Here is an 18,432-nt window from a genome sequence, read left to right as displayed (position 1 = left end):
GTAGTCTACCTTTTGGTGCAGGTGAGGACACATTTGAGCTACACGCGGTACAGTCTGAGCTGGAAGCTGTTGAGAAACAGATCCACGACCTTTTAGTGAGAAAAGCCGAGCTGATAGACCGGCGGTTAGCTCTTGAAACATCACGCGCCGATGCACACAAATCAGTGATTAACGTTACTAACCCGCTGACTCCGACCTCGTCTACTCTGTGCGTTACTCAGCATCGGTCACGAGCGTCGAGGCCGCGATCAGCTATGGTCTCGTTTACGCCGGCTCCAACATGCCACCACGAAGCCTGGATATTTCCGCAGCGGAAGACGCGAGTCAGGTCTAGACCAAGAAAACTCTCTCCGACCCTCCCGGTTTTCGAGATATCCACACAAAACCGCTTCTCCCCTCTTCGCGAAACAGAACGCGATGCTGTGATCATCGGTGATTCCATCGTTCGACACGTACAAGCTACGTTAAATAAAAGTAAGGTGCACAGTCACTGCTTTCCTGGTGCTCGTGTTTCTGAAATCGCTGCTCACGTTCCCGAGATTCTGAACGAGCGCGTCGGAACTGTGGTCTTGCACGCAGGAGTGAACGACATCAGGCTGCGCCAGACGGAGGTTCTGAAGAAAGACTTCAGGAATCTGATCGATACGGTACGCAGCACATCGCCTGATATAACGATCATTGTGTCAGGACCGCTTCCCACGTACCGACTAGGTCATGAAAAGTTTAGTAGATTATTCGCGCTAAATGAATGGTTAATGTCATGGTGCAATGAGCAGAAACTGCTCTTTGTAAATAATTGGAATCTGTTTTGGGAGCGTCCTAGGCTTTACCGTGCTGATGGCTTACACCCAAGCAGATTCGGATCGGATCTTCTGTCAGATAACATCTCCAAAATGTTAAATACCTTTTGACTAGTAACCAAAAGTTCAAATCATGCACCAAATTAACTGATATAAATAGTGTAGAACATTGCATAGAAACTGTGTCTATTCCTCGTTTAGTGAGATCAAATAATAAATCTACTGCAGGATCTAGAAAAAATCTAATTGTTATTAAACCAGAAAATGTTGCTATTAGTAACCAAAAACAATTTCTAAAGCTAGGTCTTCTAAACATTAGATCACTCACACCTAAGGCAGTTATTGTAAATGAAATAGTCACGGATAATAGCTTCGATGTACTTTGCCTTACTGAAACTTGGCTTAAACCTAATGATTATTTCGGTCTAAATGAGTCTACTCCATCAGGATACTCCTATAAGCACGAACCCCGTCTGATTGGTCGTGGCGGCGGTGTTGCAGCGGTCTATAGAGATATTCTCAATGTTACTCAGAAAACGGGTTATAAGTTTATTTCATTTGAAGTACTTGTACTAAATGTTACGCTCTTAGATGTTAGAAAAAAATCCATATTATCTCTAGCCTTGGCTACCGTATATAGACCGCCTGGGCCTTACGCTGATTTCCTAAAAGAGTTTGCAGATTTTCTCTCAGATCTATTGGTCAATGTAGATAAAGCATTAATTGTTGGAGATTTTAACATACACGTAGATAATCCAAATGATGCGTTAGGGGCTGCGTTTATAGATTTATTAAATTCCTTTGGGGTCAAACAAAACGTCACCGGACCAACTCATCGTCTTAATCACACACTCGATTTAATTATATCATATGGAACCGATCCAACCGATATAGATATCATTCCACAAAGTGATGATGTCACTGACCATTACTTGGTAACTTGCATATTACGTACTCCTGTAATATGTCATGCGGCGCCGCGTTATCGACCAGGCAGAACAATCCTTCCATCCACCATAGATAATTTCTCGAGTTGCTTGTCTGATCTGTTTCAGCTGCTGCCTGAACCCAAACAAACAGATGAACTAGAAGAACTAACTAGCACTATGAGCACCATTCTCTCTAGAACATTGGATGTTGTTGCACCCGTTAGATTAAAAAAGGTCACAGAGAAAATTAAAGCACCATGGTACAATAATACTACGCATGTTCTAAAGAGAGAAACCCGTATTTTAGAGCGTAAATGGAAACAAACTAATTTAGAGGTCTTTAGAATCGCGTGGAAAGACAGTATGTCACGTTATAAAAAGGCCCTAAAAGCGGCCAGGGCTGAGCACCTCCGCAAACTAATAGAAAACAACCAAAACAATCCTAGGTTTTTATTTAACACCGTGGCTAGACTAACAAATAAACAGACGTCACCCGAACAAAATATCCCATTAAAGTTTAGTAGTAATGATTTCATGAACTTCTTCACTGAGAAAATAGAAAACATCAGAACCACAATTGTAAACGTTCAATCCTCAATCGCACCTTATAATTCAGCCTCAATTTCCCCCCCGCAAGAACAATTACAGTGCTTTACAACTATAGAACAAAAAGAGTTAAATAAACTTATCACTTCATCTAAAACAACAACATGTTTATTAGATCCTATACCAACTAAACTACTGAAGGAAGTGTTACCTGTAGTGGAAGAGCCTCTCCTCAATATTATTAACTCGTCTTTATCTTTAGGTCATGTTCCAAGAACATTTAAACTGGCAGTGATAAAACCTCTCATTAAGAAACCACAATTAGACCCGCATAATCTAGCAAATTATAGACCCATTTCAAATCTACCTTTTATGTCTAAAATACTAGAAAAAGTTGTGTCCACTCAACTGGGCTCTTTCTTGCAAGAAAATGATATCTATGAAAAGTTTCAGTCAGGATTCAGGCCGCATCATAGCACTGAAACTGCGCTCGTTAAAATCACAAATGATTTACTCTTAGCTTCTGACCAAGGCTGCATCTCAATACTAGTTTTACTTGATCTAAGTGCTGCGTTCGACACTATAGATCATACAATACTCTTATATCGACTACAAAATTATACTGGTGTTCAAGGACAAGCATTAAGCTGGTTTAGATCATACTTATCAGACCGCTACCATTTTGTCTATTTAAATGGAGAAAAATCGATCATAATTCCAGTAAACTATGGAGTGCCGCAGGGATCTGTGTTAGGCCCTCTATTATTCTCAATATATATGCTGCCACTTGGAAATATTATAAGGAAACATGGAATTAGTTTCCATTGTTATGCTGATGACACTCAAATATATATTTCATCACGGCCGGATGAAAACGCTAAATTATCCAAATTGACAGAGTGTGTTAAAGATATAAAAGATTGGATGACGCGTAATTTTCTTTTATTAAATCCAGACAAGACAGAGGTACTACTTATCGGTTCAAAAAACCGCCCACAGAACCTCTCACAATACAACTTTGACATCGTAGGATGTCCTGTTACTTTATCCTCTACAGTAAAAGACCTGGGTGTTATACTCGATTGTAACCTGTCGTTTGAAAATCATATTTCGTATGTTACAAAAACAGCCTTTTTACACCTTAGAAACATTGCTAAGCTACGTAATATGCTATCAGTTTCTGATGCAGAAAAGTTAGTTCATGCATTCATGACCTCGAGACTAGATTACTGTAATGCTTTATTAGCCGGTTGTCCTGCATCCTCAATAAACAAGCTACAGTTAGTCCAAAATGCAGCCGCTAGAGTTCTTACTACATCAAGAAAATATGATCATATAACACCGATTTTATCATCACTACATTGGCTACCTATAAAGTTCCGTATTAATTATAAGGTATTGCTACTGACTTATAAAGCCCTAAACGGCTTAGCTCCAGTCTATTTAACGGATCTTCTATCACCCTATAATCCATCGCGCTCTTTAAGATCAATAAATTCGAGGCTTTTGGTCATACCTAGGATATCCAGATCAACCAAAGGAGGGAGAGCATTTTCACATTTGGCTCCAAAACTCTGGAATAGCCTTCCTGATACTGTTCGTTGCTCGGACTCACTCTCCCAGTTTAAAACTAGATTAAAGACGCATCTTTTCAGCCAGGCATTCATATAATATTATTAATCTCACAGTTTCAAACTACAATCCGGCCTCTAGTTCATAAATGCCAGAGGAGAACTGGCCCCCGACTGAGCCTGGGTTCTCCCAAGTTTTTTTTTTTCTCCATTAGGTCACCTGATGGAGTTTTAGGACACCATTAGGTCACTTGATGGAGTTTTTCGGTTCCTTGCCACTGTTGCCTTTGGCTTGCTCAGTTGGGGATATTTTGGGGATATTTAATTTTATTCTATCAATCAATAAATTCCACTAGAAACAAACTTTGTTGTATTATTTTATTTTAATACTGTGAAGCTGCTTTGATACAATCTGTATTGTGAAAAGCGCTATACAAATATACTTGATTTGATTTGATTTGATTTGATGTGATTCAGTTTAGAAAGAAGAATGAGGATAAATCATAAATGCAGAAAAACAAAAATATGGTGAAAGATTGAAAAATATCCACTAAGTGAAGATCAAACGTGACTGAATTTCCTCACAAATGAAAATAACAGGAGAAAAATGACTTATGAAAAATCATGATCAAAGCTGTCATAGACTGACGAAGCTCAGACTTTTATATTATTATAATATAGTAATATAATAATATTATTGCTTATTATAAGATCATATTGCTTTACTTAATGTGTGTGTGTGTGTGTGTGTGTGTTTGTGTGTGTGTATGTGTGTGTGTGTGTGTGTTTGAGCAGATGCAGTTTCAGTTCAGTCACTGTGACTCTGACTGACAGAGGTTTTTGTACGATTCTTTATCACTGTGTGAACACAGCTTTACTGTTGATCCAGTGTACACTCGTACAGTAATAATGTCCAGCATCTTCAGTCTGGACTCCACTGATGGTCAGACTGAAATCTGTTCCATAATTTGCTCCATTGCCAGTGAATCTAGATGGAGTTCCTGACTGTTGTGAACTAATGTAATAAATGAGGAGTTTAGGAGCTTCTCCAGGTTTCTGCAGATACCAGGAGAGACAGGAGCTACAACCCCAAGAACGATCTCCAATTTCTCTGTTAGTTTTACAATTTATAGAAACTGTTCCTCCTTGAACGGCTGCTTCTGAGGGAGTCTGAGTCACAGAAACCTGGCCTGTAATTTCTGTGAATGACATTTCATGAGATCATTATTACAACAATTATTAAAGTCAAAGTATCCAGTACAAAATCTAGACTGAACATCAAAAGCATACAAGTCACATCTTGAGTTATTAATAGAGTAAATGAACCTTGAACAGAAAGAATGAGAGTCCAGATACAGACGCTGATGATCATCATTCTTCTTATCGGTGGTTTACTTTCAGTCTGAATGAAGAAAAGCTGTCAGTGATGAAGTGTTAAACTCACAGCACTATAAACACTCACACACTGAAGATCTGATCAATATGCAAACACACTCCACATCATTTCCCTGAAGACAGAAGATACTCACATTATGTTTGTGCAACAGCTTTCTATAGATGTTTATTTACTTGTTGCATTATTTTGGGCTGAGCTAAAACACAATAATGAGTGATTTGATGAAGACACTAAATGTTCTTGATTGACTGTAATAGTGGAGAACAGCTGCGTTCAGCAGAGAGACGGAGGAGAGAAATGTCACAGGTCGGGGTGGGCCGAGCCAGACTGCACCCACCCCTGGGGACCGGGCACCGCCTCGAGGAGCGCGTCAAGGGACCAGACAAAGACAGAGGATAAAGGAATAACAATTTCTTTATTAAGTAAAAACAGGTAAATTTGAAAAGTCCTAATTAAAATCTCTTCTTTCTCCAGAAGCAATTCGATGGGCCCCCTGGACCGGGGCGGGATGAACGTTCGTGGACACCCTGCGGCTCGTCGGGAAGGAATCAGAGGAGGACGCACACCACTCAGGTAAGCCGCTGGGTAAGTACCCTTTACAAGGCTCTCAAGGAAGTCTTGGCTACACGGACCCCAATCGGACTGGAACCAGGTAGGTACTCGCGGTGAGGATGGAACGAACGCCGGAGGCTGCCCAGAGGTAGGTATCCAGAGGACGGGGAACCTCAACTCAGACGGGTCACAAGGACGCAGGTGGCGAGCGGGCCGGGCCAGGAGGGGACCATGAACAGCAGACAACACTTTAATCGAGACACATGCCGTAGTTACTCTCCTTCCTTCTGAAGAGTAGCAATGCTTTGCAACACGGGCACGGAGGGCCACCCGGCAAGAGAACACTTCACTTTGGCTATGCCCTGCAACGATACGACAGGATTCAATGGTTCAACAAGATGCGTCAACAGTGATACCTTCTCTCCTTCTGAACAGGCGGAGGCTTCCAGTGGGGACAGGTGGGAACCACCAGGCGGAGAAGATGCTTTGAGGGAGACACTCCACTTGACTGCACACTGTAACCAGGTAACAGGATTCAACTTCCCAACAACATATGGAACGTTTCAATTACAATACCTTCTCTCTTTCTAAACAGGACAAGCCGTCAAAGGGGCAGGTGGGGACCACCAACGGAGGGGACACTTGAGCAAGACACTCCACTTCGGCTGTGCGCTGTAACCAGGTAGCAGGGGTTAACGATTCATCCGCATGTCAAACGTTCTTTCCAAATACCTTTCTCTTTCCTGAACAGGCCAGCAACTTCCGCTGGAGCATGTGGGGACCACCAGACGAACAGGATGCTCTAAGCAAGACACTCCACTTCAGCTGTACACTGTATCAACACAACAGGATTTGACCATTCAACAGTAGATGGAACATTCATCTATAATACCTTCTCTCCTTTCCAACCAGGGCGGAGGCTTTCGATCGGGAACATGTGGGGACCACCAGACGGGAAGATTGCTTAAGCAAGACGCTCCACTTCAGCCGTACACTGTATCGACACAGCAAGATTTGACCATTCAACAGTAGATGGAACATTCATCTATAATACCTTCTCTCCTCTCCAACCAGGGCGGAGGCTTCGATCGGGACGTGTGGAGACCACCAGACGGGAAGGATGCTCTAAGCAAGACACTCCACTTCAGCTGTACACTGCATCAACACAACAGGATTTGATGGATCGGCAACATTCACAGAGCAGAACTGTCTCAAATGGTAAGTTGGACGCTGGATGTAACAAACCCCGTTCAGAGACAGCGGGTGAAAGACTTATAGAAGCGAGTGCACAGCAGACTATTAATACTTCTCCACACGATAAACTTCACTCCATAACACAAACCGTGTGAATCGTCACTTCAGGCACTGCATTCCACTCGCACACCGTGCATTCGGGCCAGCACTCACCCACCGGTCTTTCTCCCACCAGATCGACTCTCGTCTCTCACACGGGCTCCACTTCTCTCAGAGACAGTCAACAGATGTAGTGATCGTCACATTCAGTGCAGGAAGAACAAAGGTTGGAGACAGATCATTAATTCACTCGGTGTAATACTTCACTCGTGCCACACACTTTCCAGACTCTCCACACCACTTCAGTGTCAGTGCATATAAACAACGGATCAAATACTCATCACTTTGCGTCTTTCCCCACTGTTGACGATATCCCTTGGGTTTTCGTTGACAAAACTTCACTCTCTCCTTTCCATTCCTCAGCTTCAATCTTCGCCCTGCTGCACAGTCCAGCTTCAAATATAAACAACCCGCCGACAAAACACAGTATCCCACGGGAGGAGAACCACACCGACCGTCTGTTTCCTCTCTCTTTTTAAAGCCCCATCTTAATGCGCGTTCCTCTCACAACACTCTCTGTAATTCTCCTCACCTGCTGTCAATCAGGCAATTGGCCTCGCTGCCATGGCAACAGATTTCACGGTGTGATGAGACGACCATCCACAAGAGGTCTCCAAATAATACTGCCTTCACAAGGATTTTACTCTCTCTCCTTATCTGGATTTTGTCACACCGTGACAGAAACACCTGTTGTTTGAGCATCGGTAACTCAGTGCTTGTTTGTTCTTTATCTCTCAACATTTGAGACATGGTTTCCACATTTGTCTGCTAGAAATATAACTCACTTGGACATCACAGATTATGTGAGTTATTGTCAAACACAAAGAGGTCGTTGTTGAGACATAAGCCTGTCCTGTTGTAACTCAGGCTGGGGATCGATGGAACAATGAGAGATAATTTGCTGAAATAAGATCCACACAATCTAAATGTGTGCAAGAATGTTTTTGAAGAACAAAGAATAATCAGTTTTTAATAAAGTCAACAATTTTAAGTAACAAAAAACGTATTGTATTTTTTAAGGACTTCAAATTTAGCACAAAAACAACTGCTGTGTGTGTTTGTGTGTGTGATCATGTGTGTGTTCTCAATTCCTGTCACACAACAGTTCAGTCACTAGCTATGTTGCCATCCTCCTATTTTATGTGAATTTTGGGATTGACTATCACATAAAAAAAACGTCGGATGGAAATGCCGAGATGAACATCAATTCTAAAAATGTGCAGAAAAATCGTATGTGCTCGACTGAGGTGATAATGTTTTTATCCGATAAGAAGACATGCACATAAACTATAATGGAAACATATTCATAAATCCCTCAATGCGCAACAAAGAACTCACATGATTTTGTCTTAACAGGGGATGTGATTGATAACTGGAATCATCTTAAGGGTTTGGTTGTAATATTTTTAATGAACTGTTAAAACTATCCTCACCGCAAACAGCCGTAACATAGCTAACTGTTTTAGCATGTGGGTTTGAAGTTAGCAACAACTAACTAACAACTACTGTAACTGAAACACTGATCTCAGTAAAACTGCAGTATTTTATCTTGTAAAAATAACAGTGAAGTTTCCACACAATGAAGCGCTTTATTTCAGTGTTGAGCAATGACATCTTTATGAATGTTTTAAGTGTGTGTGACTCGAGACTGAAGTGTTGCTGTGAGAGATCTGTCTTCTGCTCATGTGAGACTCAGACGCATCGCTGGATTCATAATTAATGCGTCCAGAAAACAGTGAATGGTCACAGACAGACTGATTGTGGGACGGTGGAGCGTCTGATCATGTTAAAGGTCCCGTTCTTCGTGATCCCATGTTTCAAACTTTAGTTAGTGTGTAATGTTGTTGTTAGAGTAGAAATAATATCTGTAAAATTATAAAGCTCAAAGTTCAATGCCAAGCGAGATATTTTATTTAACATAAGTCGCCTACAAAAAACGCCCAGTTTGGACTACACCCCTCTACTTCCTTCTTTAATGACGTCACTAGAACAGTTTTTTGACTAACCTCCGCCCACAGGAACACAGGCGTATTGATGGCGAAATGTCAACAGGCGTGGTTGATGTTTATCTATAATCGGATACCGCAAAAGTTTAATTTGAAGTTGTTAGTTTGCTCTGTCCATTTCACCACGGACTGTTTTTCTAACCTGGGATAATATCAAGCAGACTTCTCTCAGCGTTTCATACTGACGAAGGGGGCAATTTCAACTATATTCCAGCAAGCAGTAAGTAGTGATTAACTAGGGAAGTAGCGATCAACTTCACATCGTTTCTCTTAGTAAGATGAAAATAATCTTACTTAAACTGTGATTAATATACAGAAAGCGATCAAAGAACAATCCTTTTCCAATCGCCCAAGCTGTCAATCACACAGCGCGAGTTTATCTGGACACTTGCCAAAACTCGTTATGAAATCAATGACGCTGTTATACTGCTGTACTTACCCGTCATGTTTGCATTGGTGAAATCATTTGTGAGAGTGCAGAAACTGCGTTGCAATGATATGATCTTTTTTTCACGCGATCAACAAGCTGTCATCTGCTCAATGCTCATCACTGCAACCTTTTATGTGATTGAAATAGATCTAAATACTTAAAAAACTTCTCACGATTCGTTAATCCCAATAGCTGTAATAGTAAAAATGTGTAATAGCTGTAATAGTAAAAGTTTACCAGATAGTTCCACATATAATGCCAGATATTTCATATGCAAGCATGTCAGTCAATCACAGCAGTGGGCGTTTACACTGAAGTCTCACAGCAGACACGCCCCTTCAAACAGAGCGTTCTATTCAGGGGATGAAATCAGGCTAGGAAATATGCCTTTTATTTCTAAGTTATAACAACTTTTGATCTAAAAAACATACTAACATTACAAGGGCACCCCAGGAAACATTATAAAATAATAAAATAATCCATGCAATGGGACCTTTAAATAAGGTTTCTCTCTTTCACTGCTCACTTTGCTCTGAATCAGTTCATCTGTGACTCTTGTACATGATGATCTAAACAGCGGGTTTATGGAAGATGATTAATAAACTAGTCAAGCAATAACATGTTTATGATTCACTTTGATTAAGTGCATGATTAAGAAGAAAAAATAATCATGCTTTATAAAAATACATGAACAACCATATGAGAATAGATAAACCAACAATTATCTGAAAAAATATGATCAAAATAATTTCTTATTATCTTCAGTAATATTAATGAAGTGCTGAAAAATAAGATATTAAGTTCATTTTCCGTGTTTCTGTTGTGTGTGTGTGTGTGTGTGTGTGTGTGTGTGTGTGTGTGTGTGTGTGTGTGTGTGTTTGAGCAGCTGCAGTTTCAGTTCAGTCACTGTGACTCTGACTGACGGAGGTTTTTGTACGACTCTTTATCACTGTGTGAACACTGGACCACTGTGGCGACTCTGACAGTAATAATGTCCAGCATCTTCAGTCTGGACTCCACTGATGGTCAGAGTGAAATCTGTTCCACCTCGTGCTCCTTTCCCACTGAATCGACTGAGACTGTTATCATTAAGCACATCTGCAGAATAAATGATGAGTTTAGGAGCTTCTCCGTGTTTCTGCTGATACCAAGCTAAACCCCAGCCATCTATCCCAGTATCAGTTTTACAGTCTATAGTGGCGATTTGTCCTTCAGAAACATTCACAACTTCAGGCTGAGTCACAGTGATTCCTCTGGACGCTGTTGACAACAACATTATATGAGTTTCATCAAATGACATGAACATTAAAGACTCAGAAATGACGAGCTTTGACTTCTGTTACCTGGAATAAAAGCGGTCAGAATCCAGATGAAGCTGCTGAAGAGATTCATGGTGTGTGTTGGGTTTGTACCGTGGTAAACAGCAGTGTGTTATAAAGTGTGTGAGTCTGAAGGCTATAAACACTCGGAGAGCTGAAACACGTGCCGATGCAAAGTGACTCTCTGAGCAAAAACCAGCTGGAGGAAAACACACATGAAAATGAACACATGCAGAAGAAACTGATCCAGTTTTGTGGCCTTTAATGTGTTTTATTCTCATGATCCAGTGGAGTGTGTTTTCACTTCTGTAGGAGTTTACAAATCATTTCTTCTTTATTCTGCACGAGTCTCTGCTTCAGAGTTCAGACTTTCTGATCAATCAAATGACAGTTTCATCACTAAAAGAAACAAGTATTTCACTGTGAACTCCATGAGAGGGCAAAGGTCATTCCAGAGGTCACAGGTCATCAACACTTGTTAAAATAACTTTCGGACTTTCGGTGGAGGAACTAAACTGACGATCAGTAAGTCTCTTCTATTCTCTATAAAAATGTTCTCTAATAAGAAAATTTTAATTAATTCATTTTATTTATTTATTTTTTATTATTTCAGCAAGATAATTCTTAGTGGTGATCTTAAAATGCCAGGAATGAACCTTAAAAAAACATCTTAAAGATGGTCTTGTTTGTCAACAAGATCATTCATTTATTAATATGTTTTGGAAATTTATCATTTTACTATTTTATTATTTACTTAGGTTTTATATTTCATATTGTTTTTAAATGTTATTTTTAATTTTACATTAATAATTTAATTATTATTGATAACATTTGATTGTATTTTAATGTAGCCTATGGATTGCAGTATTTTATGATATTTTAAATTATTTCTTGATATTAATCATTTTGTCTATAATTAATAGTAAATTTAACAATTAAGGGTTTTTAAATGCATCCAAAGTTTGATAATAAAATTTTTGTGTAAGCGTCATCATCAGACAAAGAGATATTTAGTTAATAAGCATTTTAAAAATCAACAATTTAAACTGTTAAATTTGCTGATGATTATGATTGTGTCTTAACAGTAGAATTTAAAATATATATTGAAACTTTGCTGAAAATTACAATAGATTTTTTGTGACTATCAAAATTTATGAATATTTTTACAAATTAATATTGAAATTATTATTTAAAATTGATTTTAAAATCTTATGAAGAAATCACAATATATTAATCTAATTTCATGTGGACAATGTTCATTTTACATGAATATTATTGCTAACATTTAGTTAATTTCATGTATTGACTGTAATACTTTAAAATCTATTCAATAATTTCTCCATATATAATTTTGTCTATAATTATTGGTAAATTTAACTATCAAGGGCTTTTTTTAAATGTATGAAACAAAAGTTGTATAATGTGGACAAAATGAATATCATTTTTTATAATTTTCATCAGACAAAAAGAAACTCATTTTGAAACTCAAAGAAAGTGCATTTTGAAAATTAATCATTTAAACAATTTAAATTACCCAATTTGCTGATGTTTATTGTGAGTTTCTGAATAGCAGAATATTTTCAAAATACATTTAATATTGAAATGATCATTTAAATTTGTTTTCTAGATCTTATAACGACATCACAATATAACCATCAATTTACTTCGACAATGTTTTTTAAACTCATTCTGTGGATCATTTGAAATGTAACTTGTATATTTAAAATCAAATGATCATTGACGAATGTATGTGTGTGTGTGTGTGTGTCCAGCGGGTCCCTCCGTGTCTCCCTCCGTGTCTCTGCTGTCTCCCTCTTCTCTGCTGATCTCTGGAGACCCCCCCGCTCTGCTCTGCCTGCTCAGCTCTTACTCTCCACAGGGGGCGACGGTGAGCTGGACGCTGGACGGGTCAGAGGTCACCGAGGGGGTTCAGACCAGCGCAGAGAGCGAGCGGGACGGTCTCTACAGTCGCAGCAGCGTCCTGAGCCTCAGCAAAGCACGCTGGGAAGCCGCAGAGCGCTTCGTCTGCAGAGGAACACATGCCGGAGCTGCTCACGAGGCCTCGTTCCTCAAGAGCTCCGAGTGCTGATGTTTCTCCAGTGAAGACCAGCGTATCTGAGCGTCACGTGATTTACAGCTCAATACTGAAGCAGTCTGTCAATGTGCTGCCATTGCTGTTCATTCAATAAAGCTTCATCTGAACGCAAGCGCACATTTGTGTTGGACTGCATCATTGATCAGTGTGTCGTTCCTTCAAAGTCCTGCACTAAAGTTTCAGCGGCTTTTGATTGATTGGAATTAGGGGTGGAACAATAATTACAGTGGATAGAGACAATATGTATCGTATCGTTCACCCAAAATGAAAGTTTAGGAAGTTTACAGGGTTTTCGTGTCACTACTACATTAAACTACTGTATATAATGTTGAATATAATGTATAATAATGCAATGGGGGAATATTTGTGGGTCCTGATAATGCCAAATGTCTGATGTTACCAGTAAAAAGTGGCCTACATTATTTTAGATATATCTAGTCAGAGACATCAAGCATATTCGTCTGAAATAATTCTGTATTTTCAGCTTCAGAATCATGAATATTGTTATTCTGGTGTCTCTATTGTCCTGCATTGGGTTATCAGCACCAAGTCCAAGCCTATTCATTTACACACACAATGTTAAACCAAATTTACCATTTTGATGGAGTATGGCAATAATATGGTATTGTGAGTTCAGGATGGTGACATAAGGGTCTCGTTACACCCCTAATTGTAATAGTTGAGAACAGCTGCATTCAGCAGTAAATGTGAAATGAAGCTCTTGGGGTTTGAACATGGTCACTGGAGACGAGCTGCTCTATTCTGAGACCATCACAATCACTAAACCTGACAATGCAAATGAGATTTACACCTCAAACTCACAGTTTCACTCTTTTACTGGTTCAACGCTCTGAACTGGAGCAGTTTCACTTCTGCTGATGGAGGGATGAGACCGTTATGAAGTTTGAGTGATAGTTTTATATGACTTGTATGACTTATATAACGTAATGAGACTCTTCACCGGTAGATCACGTGTGACTGGACTAGAGGAGTAAATGTAGATGTTGATCTGATTCAATTCACGATTCATAGCTTTTTGATTATTTTCAAGAAAGATTTCTTTCTAATTCACTTTGATATATTTTGATATTGAAATTCACAAACTAATTCACAGAGTGCAGATAAGTTTTCAATTTAAGAAGATAAGTTTTCAATTTAGATTTAAAAATAGCAATTGAAGGTGCAAGGCAATTGGGTCCATAGACGAGGGGCGGCAACAGCAAAGGCTCTATCTCTCTTAGATGTTAGACAGGAGCGAGGGATAGATAAAAGAGCCCTGTCTGAAGATCTTAAAGATCTAGTGGATGACAGAGGAGCAAGAAGATCTCTAAGATATAATGGAGCTCTATAATGGATCATTAAGAGCTTTAAAAACAAACAACAGAATTTTAAACTGAATTCTAAAATAGATCGGGAGCTGATGAAGCGAAGCTAAAATTGGGGTGACATGATCGTATTTCTTTGTCCCGGTCAGCAGCCTTGCAGCTGCATTTCACCATCTGGAGGCGTGCAAGAGATGATTGAGGAATACCCAAGTACAATGAATTACAGTAGTCCAAGCGTGCGGTAATAAAAGCATGAATAACCTTCTCCAAGTCTTGGAATGACAAAAATTATTTAAGTTTGGAAATTAACCACAATTGATAAAAACTATTCTTTACAACAGAATTAATTTGTTTAGATAAACATAATTCTGAATCAAGATTGACTCCACGGTTCCTGACCTGAGAGGAAACTGAGGGGAAATGGTTACCCAGCTCCTTATTGAGACTATTCCTCAGTTTTGGAGGGCCAAAAACAATAATTTCTGATTTGTCCTCATTAAGTTGGAGAAAGTTAATTGATAACCATTCCTTAATGTCCTGGATGCAATCCATCAAGGTCTGAATGTAATCGCCAGCTTTCAACGGCAGATACAGCTGTGTATCATCAGCATAAAAATGGAATAAAATATTGTGCTTCTTAATAATATCCCCCAACGGACGCATATATAAGTAAAAAAGAAGCGGACCCAGAATAGAGCCCTGAGGTACTCCACTAATAATAGGAGCAGAAGATGAAGAGAACTTGCCTATCTCCACAGAAAAAGACTTGTCTTTAAGATAAGAACTAAACCACCGTAAGGCTGTACCCTTAATACCGAATAAATGCTCTAAATGCCTAAGAAGAATATTATGGTCTACAGTATCAAAGGCATAAGATCAAGTAAGATCAATACAGCATTTTTACCATCATCAACTGTAAGTAAAATGTAATTGAGCACTTTTAGCAAGACAGACTCTGTGCTTTGATGGGCAGTAAAACCTGGTTGAAAAGGTTGTAATAACTTGGCTGCATTTAAAAACAAGTTCAGTTGAGACAGCATGACTTTTTCTAAAGGTTTTGATAAAAATCATAACTTAGAGACAGGCCGATAATTATTAAAGCAACCCTCATCCAGACCTTGTTTCTTAAGCAGAGGCTGAACAACCGCATGCTTAAACTATTTGGGACTACCCCAGTGTTCAAAGATGAATGAATCAACACTTGGACGCTGGGGCCAATTATAGGAAAAGCTGCTTTTATAATCTCTGATGGAATAACATCAAGTGGGGTGGTAGTTCCCTTTCAAGGGAACTCGCGTTGCGTCGAGTTTGACGCTATGGGAACGCTTTGCGTGATGACGTCTTGAAGCACATGTAAAATCAGTCCAATGGTGTGGCGGAACGTCAGAGGCGGGTGACGTCACGTACCAGGAAGCTATAAAAGCCGGCCCGAAACAGAAAACGAAAGCTTTCTGAGTCTTCAGTTGCGCTCTGTGTGAAATCTGTCTGTATATTTGGTGTTGTCTGTCTATATCATATATATATATATATATTCAGTATGGCGAGCGAGCAGCAGTTTAGAGTGTGTGTCCATCCCTGCCCGCGTTATTTAACGGGAGGTGACACACACACTCTTTGTGTTGTTTGTTTGGGAGAGGAGCATGCCCAGTCAGCACTCGAGGGTGGTGACTGTGTGCATTGCTGTGCGCTTCCATTGCGTACGCTCCGATCCCGCTTGGCTCGGTTCAATCCCGACCACGCTCCCCAGGGCTCGGGTCCCGCCGCTGCCGAGGCACGGCGTCGATCTCAGACCTAGGGTTCACAGATGGATTTATCAGTGGATGTTGAGACGGGCTCTGCCTTATCTCAGCATCCGTCTGATAGATCCAGTGCCTCTTATCAGGGTGTGTAAGCACGCGCTGCGGTTTCTTCCCCCCCGATAGAGGTACCAGTACTGAAACTATCCACCTCTGAGGAGTTGGATGTTGTGAGTATTGTAGCTGAGTCTGAGGATTCGCCACCTCAGTCTCATGCGTTTGAGGAACTGCTCGATGTCATTACTAGAGCTGTTGACAGACTGTCTATTGAGTGGCCAGAAGATAGGCAGGACGTTCGTTCGAAAAGTAAGCTCGACGAACGCTTCCTGCCATCTCGTGCGCAGCCCCAGCGCAGGAGCCTGCCGTTTTTCCCCGATCTCCACACCGAGGTGTCGAGATCGTGGGCGAAACCAGTGTCATATCGAGTGTATACTGCACAAACATCACACTATTCATCCATTCACAATTATAAAGAGCATGGTTATGGGGAGATGCCGAAGGTGGAAGAGACGCTCGCGAGCTATCTCTCTCCAGCAACGGCATCTTCTCTGAAGGCTCCTGCACTTCCATCCAAGCCAGTAAAAGTTACTTCTTCCCTGGTTCATAAAGCTTATGCCACCGCCGGTCAAGCTGCAGCGTGTTTACATACAATGTCCATAATGCAGGCTTACCAGGCTGAGTTATTGGGCCCTGGTGGCCACTGAGAGGCATCTGTGGCTCAACTTAAGTGACATAAAGGACAAAGAAAAACATGTTCTTTTAGATGCACCAGTATCCACGCAAGGGTTATTTGGAGACGCAGTTAATAGTGCTGTAGCGAAGTCACAAGAAGCTTCAAAACAGGCAGCTGCACTTCAGAAACTTCTCCCCCGCCGTTCTTTCTATGAGGCTGCTGAGCGGGAGCAGCTTCACTCCTCTAAAAAGAGCGCTGAGCACCGCGCCACTCAGAAACAGAGCGTTTCCTCCCGTGCTCCCCCACAAAAATCTCGGGGACACGGAGGGCGCTCTCAAACCCAGCAGTCTTCGAGGGGTAAAACGGATCTGCGGACCGTTATTACCGCCAAGAAGGCTGCTGGGAAAAAGTCCTGATGTCTGAGGGCTCAGGACAAATGAGGGTAGTCCCCCCGAAGCAGAGCGGTTAACACCTCTTTTCACGGTGCCCTTCTCTCTTCGGTGCCCTCAGGGGACCGTTCTGCCAACCCTGCCGCCTCCGGCGTTACAGGGCGCAGCGGTCTCTGGCGAGCACATATCTCAAGGTCCACCCGGAAACGTAGTGGCCTCGGGATGCCCGCCCCCTCTGAGGAGGGTGCTAGAGCAGTCTGTTTGGTCGTTCCCTGCCAGCAGTCTGTTTGGTCGTTCCCTACTCAACAGCAACAAAATCCAGAAACCAGTCTCGAGAGACTGGTACCTCTAGTAGAATCTTTGACAGCGTGGAAGCTACTGTCAAATGTTTCTCGTTGGGTCCTGCAGACCGTGGAAAAAGGGTATTAGATACAATTCTAGTAACGCCCACCGCGGTTTATGGGGGTCCTGCCCACAATGGTGGGCCCCGAGCAGGTTCTGGTTATGGAACAGGAAGTAAACACTCTGTTAGAGAAAGGGGCCATAGAATATGTACCTCCCTCCAACAGGGAAACCGGGTTTTACAGCCGGTACTTCATAGTTCCAAAGTAGGACGGGGGATTGCGTCCCATTTTAGGTCTTCGAGTTGTCATGCAGCTCAAGTTCAAAATGTTAACATTGAGACAATCGTGCCACAGATTAGTCCGAGGACTGGTTTGTCACGATAGAGCTCAAGGACGCATATTTCCATCCGTCCGTGTCATTGGAAGTTCCTGAGGTTTGCTTTCGGGGGCAAAGCATACCAATATCGAGTTCTTCCATTCGGCCTGGCTTTATCACCCCGCACTTTCACCAAATGCGTGGATGCAGCTCTGGCGCCTCTGCGCCTCCGGGGTATTCGCATCACGAACTACATCGACGATTGGTTGATTTTAGCTCAGTCGCATTAGATGGCGGTTCAACATCGAGATGTTGTTCTCGCCCATATGAAAGAGTTGGGGTTACGGCTGAACGCCAAGAAGAGTGTGCTTCTCTATTTTAGAGGACCACTTTTTTAGGCGTGGTTTGGGATTCAGTGTCGATGCAGGCGCGCCTGTCATCGCCACGCTTCGATCCTGGCAGCTGTGAGAAGTGTAAAGCTAGGCCAGCTACTCACTGTCAAACAGTTCCAGAGACTGTTGGGTCTCATGGCAGCAGCTTCCAACGGGATACCTTTTGGACTGCTGCACATGAGGCCCCTGCAGTGGTGGCT

At 41.3% G+C, this 18,432-nt stretch overlaps 1 long non-coding RNA gene across 1 annotated transcript; it reads left to right on the top strand.

Annotated features, from left to right (window-relative positions):
- The first annotated feature begins 11,044 nt into the window (after positions 1 to 11,044).
- On the top strand, positions 11,045 to 13,114 carry LOC307154023. Its single transcript, XR_013820254.1, has 2 exons — positions 11,045 to 11,427; positions 12,675 to 13,114. It is a non-coding gene; the product is annotated as an uncharacterized lncRNA (long non-coding RNA).
- Positions 13,115 to 18,432: the final 5,318 nt, after the last annotated feature.

The sequence above is a fragment of the Squalius cephalus genome (genome assembly GCF_949319135.1).
Source record: "Squalius cephalus genome assembly, chromosome: 25".
Classification (NCBI taxonomy): domain Eukaryota; kingdom Metazoa; phylum Chordata; class Actinopteri; order Cypriniformes; family Leuciscidae; genus Squalius; species Squalius cephalus.
This window is presented reverse-complemented; position numbering and strand designations above follow the sequence as displayed.